Genomic DNA, 9804 nt, shown 5'->3' with positions numbered 1-9804 from the left:
CAGCTCTGGTACTAGTTTCTAACATGAGAGGAAGCCTCTGCCAAGCCTTCTGGTTGATATGAGCCCAAAGTGGATGGCAATTGAGATCAAGAGAGCAGCACTGTATGGGTAAACCTGGCTTCATGTCTCAGAACTGGCTCTTCCTAACCTGGTGGCTTGAGAAGCTACAGAACTGCATTGCCAGCTGCCCAAAGGAGCACATGACACCTGTGGTGGGTGGGCCCCAGTCCGCCAGCTGCTTGTCACGTCTGAGTGGTAGCAAGGGCTGGGGGTGGAAGTTGCAAAGCCTTAATACATACTTTGCCAATGCTGTTCTGTGGATCTGATCTTGCTCTCCACTTTTTTTTTCTTTTTTGAAGTGCTGGTACAGGGTCTTAAACTCAGGGCCTCTCACTCTGGCTTGGCTTTTTCACTAAGGGTAGCATTCTACCATTTGAGCCACACCTCTATTCTGGCTTTTTGCTGGTTAACTGGAGATAAGAGTCTCATAGACTTTTCTGCCAGGGCTGACTTCAAACTAGGTTCCTCAGATCTCAGCCTACTGAGTAGCTGGGATTACAGGAGTGAGCCACCAGCAGCCATCTGCTTTCCTTTTTTTGTAGAACAGGAAGAGGGAAATCAACCTAAGTGAGTTTTAGGATTAGAGGCAGGTGCTGGTGTGATGCTTAGCATGGGACTGGGTATAGTCGAGCCTACCATGGTGGTAGCTGATGTTAGTGTAAATTTTGTTTCATCCCCACTCTCTACCTTGCCACACCCTGCCATCCCAGGCAGCTGGAGCACTGCCTTCTTGGAAAAAAAGGTTCTGAGATCTCTTCTCTGTGCCCACGTTCCCCACATGAGTTCTCCAGCCCCACAGCTCATGAGTTGCTTCCTTAAAATGCACATTCTCAGGCTGGGAGGGTGTAGCTCAGTAGTACAGGGATTGCCTAACATGTGTGATATCTCCCAGGTTCCATCCAGCACCACAAAAAAACAAAAATAAAAACAAAAAAAATCCAGCCACACTCAGTGGGGCAGGCCTCTCATTCCAAGCTACAGGGAAAGCATAAATACAAGTCCAGGTCAGTCCAAGCATAAAGTAGAACTCTATGTAAAAAATAACCAGGGCCAGGGGAATGGCTCAAGTGGTAGAGCACCTACCTAGCAAGTGCAAAGATCTGAGTTCAAATCTCAGTACTGTCAGAGAATCAGATATGCTGATAGATGATGTACTTTTCACAGTTACTTGCACTGTGATGCTGGTGGCCTAGACCACCCTTATGAGAAACGTCCATCCATTCCTGGATAGGCAACACCTAAAGCCCAAGGGAGGTGGTCACTAGGCAGGGTCCATCCCTTTCACAGTACTCAGTGCCTATGGGGCCTAGTAGGAGCCCAGAAGTAGAGGGACCCTCACCTGTTCATCACCACCCCTGATCTGGGACCTGAATCTCTATCTCCATGGTCCCTTGGAAACATAGCTGCATGAGGCAATGTCCTCACAGAACCCTTACTTGGGTTCATAGTACACCCTCAGGCCTTCTAAAGCGTCCAGTGGCTGGATGGGAAGATCGGTCCTGACTGGTGGCTAACCACCCCCGTCCCAGCCAGTGCAGTGGACTTCCAAACACGCACCCCAGCATGTGAAGCAGGCTCCAGGTGAGCTGTATCATCAGCACCAGCAGCTGGCAGGGGAAGTCAGTCAGGAGGTGGCTTCTCAGCCTCCACCACGCTGCTGTGGGAGAAGCCCTCTTCCTTACTGAGCTCTTCACTGAGCCTTAGTTTCCCCAAGCTCTGGCCAGGAGCCGAACTTGCTGGGAAAACCTCCCCAGCTACGGTTAGACTCTGGGTCTCTCTCTTCCATGAGCCTTTGAGCACAAACAGATGTGGGGACAGGGAAGTCCCTGGGAAAAGCAAAATGCTTGGAGACAGGGGTGGTGGCAAAGGAATAGCTCAGTCTGAGATGATGAGAACTGTCACATATCGTGTCCCCCAGCAGCCAGGTTATTTTCATTCATTATGTGTTATTTCTAGCCCTTGCTACCACTCAGTGAGGAAAGTATGGTTTTACTCACAAGGGGAAGCATAGTAGGGTGGGAAAAGCAAAGACCCCTGTGATGTAAGCTTGGTCCTAGGGCTGGGGTGTAAGCATTTGCATAGCAAGAATGAGACCCAGGATTTGATAACCAGCAGCCATCAAAAACAAGGAAGGAAGGAAGGAAGGAAGGGAAGAAGGAAGGAAGGGAAGAAGGAAGGAAGGAAGGAAAAAAGGGAAAAAGGAAGGAAGGAAGAAAGAATCTTGTGTGGATTTTGAGTTAGTTACTTGACAATTTGGTGTTTCACTGTTTCTATATTTCAGGGGATAAGGTGTATCTTTTTTCATAAAATTGCTCAAAGGATTTCATGAGGAAATACATATAAATGTTTCAAAATGGTGCCTGGCACATACATGTTAGCTATTGTTTTTCCAGTGGAGAAGAGTCTACTTCAGAGGAAGGAAATGACTCTCCAAGGTCACTTGGCTTGGAAGTAGCTGACTGGGTGTGTCCAATTACTTGACCACTCAGCCTCCCAACCTAAAGCCTCCAAAATAAAAGGTCCACTTGGGGTACAGGGTGGGGAGCTGATCCTCCAGTCCTGCCCTGCCCTGCCCTGCCCTACCCTATCCCACCCAAGGGCTGAAGCCTGGAGGCCAGCTCTTTCCACTCAGCTACTAGAAGAATTGGCCTCCAAGTCTTGCTAGGGGCTGGGAGGGCTAACAAGGGGGCATTGAGCCTGATGGGACCTCACAATGGCCACTCTGTCCCTACTGGCCGGGGGCTGGGCCCGTTTCCGAAGGGGACAATAGTCAAAAGGCAGTGACGCCCGGCAGGGCCTGGAATCCCGGGCGGGATTTTCCAAGGCCTCAAAGCCTGTTGTTTGTCCTCGAAGGAGACCCAGGAAGCCTGCCTCCCTGTCCCCCTCCCTTCACCCACGCTGGGCCCAGTGCCCAGATGCCCTGGCCCCTTCTCCAACCCTGAGGTGCCCCTGTGACTGGGAAGGGTGGTCTGACGCCTCAGTTCTGAGGGGAAGGTTACACTCCTGGGACAATGCCTGGTGGCCCTTTCCTCAGGCATGGGGTGGACAAGGCAGCTCTTACAAAGGGAGATGGTGAAGGTCAGCCTCTAGGAGGCAAGAAGCTATTGAAGGCCGCAGACAACCATGTTGTAGGTACCTACTACGCTCAGCCATGTGGCAATAGCTCTGGGGCAGCCAACAGAAGCCTGAGAGAGCCAGTGAGGTAGGAGGCTGCAGTGTGGTCCTGGATGGTGAGCAGAGATGGTCTTTCATGAGGCAGCTGTGTTAGGCAGGTCGGCGTTGTATCCCAGCTGAGGACAGTGCTGTCTTCACAAGAGCCCTTGGTCAAGGACTGCCGGGAGTTTTAGCTTAGAGATCTAGATGAGCCCCATCCTCTCCTTGCTGACCCTTGACTGCAGAGGCCCCAGAGCTATGGGGCTTCATCAGAGGATGAGACTAAAGGGGTGAGATTCCTGTGATACCTGTTTTCCAGTCCTTTCCAGGCTACTGGCCTGCCAGTAGCTGTCCTGTCCTTCCACCAGAGCAGCCAGCACTGAATCCCAGGCTGAACTCTTCTTCCAGCCCTGGCTCTAGTCTCCAGTTCTTAGGCCTCTGCCCCGGCCCTTCCCTGCTCCCAGGCTAGGGGCTGTCTGATGAAGATCTAGGCTGGATAATGGGACTTTGCAACCTCCAGCCCACTATGGTGGGTGTAGGAAGAAGGTAATATAACCCACAGGAAAGGCCTCTCTGCTCTCAGTGTTTCCAGCTGAGCTTAGAGCTAGGCTGAGGGCCATGGGGTCCTGGAGGCTCTGGCTTTGGCTCCGGCTTTCTGCTTGACACCACTAAGCCCTTGCTCTGGCTCACTGTCCTCACCACTCTGGCTTCTTTTACCTCTGGGCCCTGACTTGGTCAGGTTGGGGGGGGGCACTTGAGGTCTCCTCAAGGTCTGACCCAGACACTGGAGCTGTCCAGCCTCAACCCAGGACCATAAATCAGGTGTGGTGTGGCTGCGGGGGTTGGGGGTGGCAGCTGAGCCAGGGAAGGGAGTGTGGGGGGGGGGACCCGTCTTGGTACATGCTGCGTTAGCAGGGAGCAGTGCCCAGCTGCAAGCTTGGCGGGCGGGTACAGACCTGGTGCTGCCTGCTTAGCTTGGGCCCCCACTGAGGAAGCCTAGCCTTGAAGTACCCAGGTAGGGAACCTGGACCCCATCCCAGGTCCTCCATAGTGGGATACCATAAGATTACATACACAGATTCCCCCTGCCCACGCAAAACTAAAGGCTGAAAACCATCCCCCAGGGATTGCACAGACCATCCCCTACCAGGACAGATAACAGCTCTTTCCTTTTCCCAGGATGGCAAGCAAAAGTTTTTCCCCATGCATGATGCTCACAGGGCTCACAAAGGAAAAACACACAGTGGTCGCAGGGACACAGTGGTCACCCTAGGGACAGAGGCAGAAATAAAGCCTCACCCCAATTTGGCCAAATCCATAAACCTTCCCAGAGAACTAGACACACAGCCCTATCCTCATGAAGGAAAAATGCCTCAAATCAGAACAGACAGCAGACATGCACCCCAGCTTAGTTCAGGTCCACAGTGGCCTGGTGAAGTTGGCAGGCTGGGGCTAGGAGGTGCCTCTTTCTCATGCTTTCTGCCACTTTCTCCACTTTCTTCTTGTCCAGCTATTTCCTCTGCCACGGAGGGGGAGGGGTGGGAAGTGACATGCTAGTAAGGATGGAAGGCGGAGGAAGGAACTTTTGCCTAGGATCCCTGGGGAGAGATGTCAGAAAGGGACAGCTGGTCTTCCTTGCTCCTGTGGCCTGGCCCCCTCTGAGGGGTCAGCAGGCAGGGGCTGGCTATCCAGCCAGGCTGGCCACCGTCAAGAGCTCCAGGCTTGACGTCAGTCCTGCTCATTGTTGTTGCTGGGGCTTGAGTCACTCCCTGTGACACCACTGGGGTCAGCTTTGGAGCAGCTGGGGTGGCCTTCAGGGCCGACTTCAGGGCTCAGCTCTCCCCTTGGGCACACCCCAGGATGAGGTAGGGCCATCCGAGGTCACATTCAGCAGGCAATGCCAGCCGCCTACTCCCAAGGTCTTGGGTTGGTCTTCAAGGTCCAGCCAGAGGCCTCTGCTGTAGATATGACAGAGAGAGATTCCTGCACAGCGGCTCGGCTGCCTGGCTGCTGGGGCTTTGGATGGGGTGTCATTTTCCTCTATCCTCTTATTTTAGAATCCTATTTCTATTCCTACCCCTCAGCACGACCTCTCCCCAGCCTTTCCCCCCATCTCTCTTCTCTAGAAACCCTGCCCAGAATAAGCTCCTGTGGCTCTATTTCTTCCTTTCCCTGCCCAGCTCCTTAGATGATTGTCCAGTGTCCCCTATGGCCATCTGGTTTCCTTCAAGTGCCCATCACTTACTGAAAAGTAGGGCTTAGGACCTTTCTTCATTCTGAACATGTCACCAGACCACCAGCACCTCTCTGGGATGATAGTAGTAACCTCCATTCTGATGTCCCCATACAACCTGCTGTTGATGGGGTTGGGAAGGTGGCTCAGTGGTAGAGCACTTGCCTTGCATGCATGAGGCCCTGGGTTCAATTGCACCACATAAGCAGAAAAAGCCAGAAGTGGCGCTGTAGAGCACTAGCCTTGAGCTGAAGAGCTGAGGGACAGCACCCAGGCCCAGAGTTCAGGCCCCATAACCAACCAAAAAAAAAAAAAAAAAAAAGAACCTGCTGCTGTTTCTTTCATGTCACTTGTTTGAGTTTCCTACCCAAGTATCTCTCCTGGTTCATTTTCTCTGTAACACTCAAAGCTTCCAGAGGGCTAGAACTGTGGCTCATTCCACTTGGTATTACATGGGGTCTGATATGTAGACAGGTATATGTGTGGTACAAGTAAGTGAATAACTTAATCTTGATTATTAGGGGTAAGGACATCAGATAGGAGAATTCATCCAGCGTAGTTCCATTTTTTTGAGTCAAGACACTCTTCTTTACAAAAGTGACTATTCAGGTAGGGGTGGCACCACAACTCTAAGTTTCAATAAGAGCTGTCCTGAAAGAAGTTGGAGAAATCCAGGTGCCAGTATACTCAGGAGACTGAGATCTGAGGACTGAGGTTTGCAGCCAGCCTGGGCAGACAAATGCCCAATTAACCAGGAAAAAAGCTGGAATTGAAAGCATGGCCCAGTGGTAGAGCACTGTCTGTGAATGGAAAAGCAGAACAGTAAAGACTGAGAGTACTGGTCCTTGAGTTCAAGCCCCAATACTAAAATGAAAACAAACCAAGTCAAAACCCTGACTGCTGGTGGCTCATGTGTGTAATCCTAGCTACTCAAGAGGCTAAGAATTGAGGAGCAGTTCAAAGCCAGTTCAAAGCCAGCCAGGGCAGGAAAGTCTGTGAGACTCATTGCAATTAATGGACAAAAAAAGCCAGAAGTAAAGGTGTAGCTCAAGGGGTAGAGTGCTATTCTTGAGTGGAAAAAGCCAACTAAGAACACGATTCCTTGAGTTCAAGCCCCAGGCCCTGAGACAGCAGAGAGGGAGATATTTATGAGGAATACATACATTATGGAGGCTGAGACGGCCCAAGCTATAATGTGATGTCAGCCACTAGTGAGCCAGCCGAGTGAAAAATGTAGTTCTAGTCTAAGTGCTGGCAGTCTTGAAACAGAACGAAAAGGAGACCAATGACCTAGACCTAAAATAGGCAGACAGGGGTCCCTCTTACTCATCGGGAGAGTTGGGCTTTTTTTTCCTGATTGGATGAAGCCCACTCATGCTGGAGAGGACCATCTCCTTTACTCAGCTTACCAATTTCAAATGTTAATCTGTGCTTCACGAGGAACAGGCTCATGCCTGTAATCCTAGCTACTCAGGAGGCTGAGCTCTGAGGATCAAGATTTGAGGTTCCTGGGCAGGAACATCTGTGAGACTCTTATCTCTAATTAACCACTAGAAAACCAGAAGTGGCTCTGTGGCTCAAGTGGTACAACACTTGCCTTGAGCTGAAGAGCTCAGGGACAGTGCCCAGGCCCAGAGTTCAAGACTCATGACCGACAAAAAAAAAACAAACAAACAAACAATACAACTGGTCATCACAGCTGAGTGTGGTGGCTCTAGCCTGTAATCCTCTTTGAGAGGCAGAGATCCAGGGGATCTTTGTTTAAAGCCAGACCAGGCCCCTCCCCCAAAGTTTGAAAGACTCCATATCAACTAATTACTAGATGCAGTAGTGAACACCTAATCTCAGCTACAGTGGCTGGATGACGTAGTACTGTGTTTTGTCCAGTGACACAGGGAAGGACAAGTATGAGAATCACAACCCAAACTGGCCTGGGTATAGAGAGCAAGATGCCTTAGCTACTTAGGAGGCTGAGACCTAAAGAACTGTGGCTCAAAGCCAGCAGAGACAGAAAAGTCTAAGAGCTTCCACCTCCAATTAATTAGCAAAATGCTGGACTAGAGGTATGATTCAGGTGATGAGTGCCAGCCATGAGCAAGAAAGCAGTGTAAGAATGTCAGGTCCTAAATTCAAGCCCCAAATATTGGCAAAAAAAAAAACACAAAAAAAAAACAACAAACAAAAGCAATGAGACATTACCTGGAAAATAGCCAAAGAAAAAGGGGGCTGGAGAGGTAGAGTGCTTTCCTAGTAAGTAGGAGATCCTGAATTCAAGCCCCAGTACCAGAAGAAAAAAAGCATCATAGCAAACCACTGCATATCGTGAAACTTTAGTTTTATTATCTGTAAATAAACTGGGGCTGTGGGGGTTGGATTATACCTACCTTGAAAAGAACAGTGAACTTGGCACAGTAGTGTCTTTTTGGTGATGACATGGTGACCACTAAAGTTCAATATCATCAAGATAGTGGTAATGAAGGGCTTGACCCTGGAGGGGTGTGTGTGTGTGTGTGTGTGTGTGTGTGTGTGTGTTAAAAGGAGGCCAGTCACTACTTAAATGTGTGAATGTATTGACAAGCTCTGGGGGTCAGGCACTGGTACCTCCTGCACACCAGGGTTGATTGATTCCCAATTACCCCCACCCCTTCAAGTTCTCACCAGCCCTTCTCTCTCCTATATTTTCTCCTAATGGCCTGATTTGTAGCAGGCTCCAGAGGAGTTGGTCTGTAGACAGGCACCTATACCTAGTAGGTGAGAAGAGTCATGGGGAAGAAGGAAAGAGACAGGGAGTAAGAAGATGGTGGGGTCAAGGCCAGCCAGCAAAGGTGGCTGTGTAGCTGGGTTTGAAAGTACAGGTGGGGAGTGGGGCCTAATAGGTGAGGGATATGACAGTGGTCTTTTGGAGCCTGGTTATGACACTCAGTAGCCCATTATACCTGATGATCAAATCCCTTTGAGATTCCAGGACAGCCCTGGCAGAAGAGTGTACAATACTCCATTTCTAATTAGCCAGAGAAGAGCCAAGCTAGAGGTGTGGCCTTAACTGGTAGAGTGCTAGCTGTGAGGAAGGTAGCTGAGCAAGAGCAAGGCACTGAGTTCAAGCCATTGTTTTGGCAACAAAACATAAACTTTATCCTTCATTTAGACTGAATTCAGTCCAGACCTGTAGCTTGAACTGGCATGGTAGAAAAATGGCTACAAATCCAAGTGTTGGTGGGTGAAGTTGCTAGAGAAGTCAGATAGGGAACTTCTGTGGTGGTAAAGAACAATGGATTTGAATCCCAGCTATTGCCACTTAATTGAGTGATCTTGAGCAAGTTACTTCTCCAAGCATAAATTTCTTACCTACCCAGTAGGATAGATACATATGCATGACTATTTTGGAAAAGGAGCAATTTAACCCTCAAATAAACAACTCAAGAGTGCCCCCTGTTGGACGTGGGCACATTCCAGGCTCTGCAGGCTAACAAATAAATCGCTGTGGGCCCTGAGCTTACAAAAAACACATGGAGAAAAAACAAAACAAAACAAAACACAGTTACACAGCAGTAGAAACGCACTCACACTCATAAAACACACAGATAGGCCACGAAAGCCTTTTCTATGCACTATCCGTGTGACCTCCCCCAAAGCCGCTCCCTGCTTGTTTATAAAGGAAATCAGAAACGAGGAGTGATGTCAGAGAAGCAACGACAGACTTACACACTTCATAAGAAGTGACACCACCGGATCGGTCCAGGTACAGCATCCGTCAGGGCGGCTGCACGAAGATAAGCCTCCGAAAGATGAAGCCCCTTTCGCCAGCATCTTTGTATGGGTCGAGGCACGCTTGGCCATCCACCTGGAGTCCGCAGCACGCGGGTATGCTCACGCTCATCTAGATAGTATGCCCCCCCGTCTTGTGGGGATCGGATCAGTGGCGCCTCCGGGACTCTCAGTCCCGTCCGGGTGGGGAATCAAAGTCTCCCCGGCAGGCGCAGGTTTGCCGTCGATGAGTCCTTTCCGCCGCAGGGGGCAGCGTAGCATCCTCCCAGTCTTTCCTTCCCTCCCGTCTCTATGGCGGAAGTGAGCTGTACCAACCGAAACCACAACATTCTGGCTGGTGGGCGTGAATGGATTTGCCCAAACGGAGGGAGGAATACTTCTTGCCATCAAGGCTTACGACTCGAGAGAGAATCGAGAAAAACGTAGCATCTAAGGTATAGAGAAGTAAGCATTTGTGGGTGTGCGTTCATGTGCGTTTCCAGCAATGTGAGTAGCTGTGGTGCTGTCAAGGGCTCCATGAAGCCTGGTAGCCCTCCTCCCCCACGGGCACAGTTGGTATCTTCCAGCCCAAGGCGGTGCGAAGCTTCCGGCCT

The sequence above is a fragment of the Dipodomys spectabilis genome, unplaced genomic scaffold (assembly GCF_019054845.1).
Source record: "Dipodomys spectabilis isolate Male_0828 unplaced genomic scaffold, ASM1905484v1 ptg000477l, whole genome shotgun sequence".
NCBI lineage: Eukaryota > Metazoa > Chordata > Mammalia > Rodentia > Heteromyidae > Dipodomys > Dipodomys spectabilis.
The sequence above is the reverse complement of the archived record's forward strand: the minus strand, read 5'-3'. Positions refer to the sequence as shown.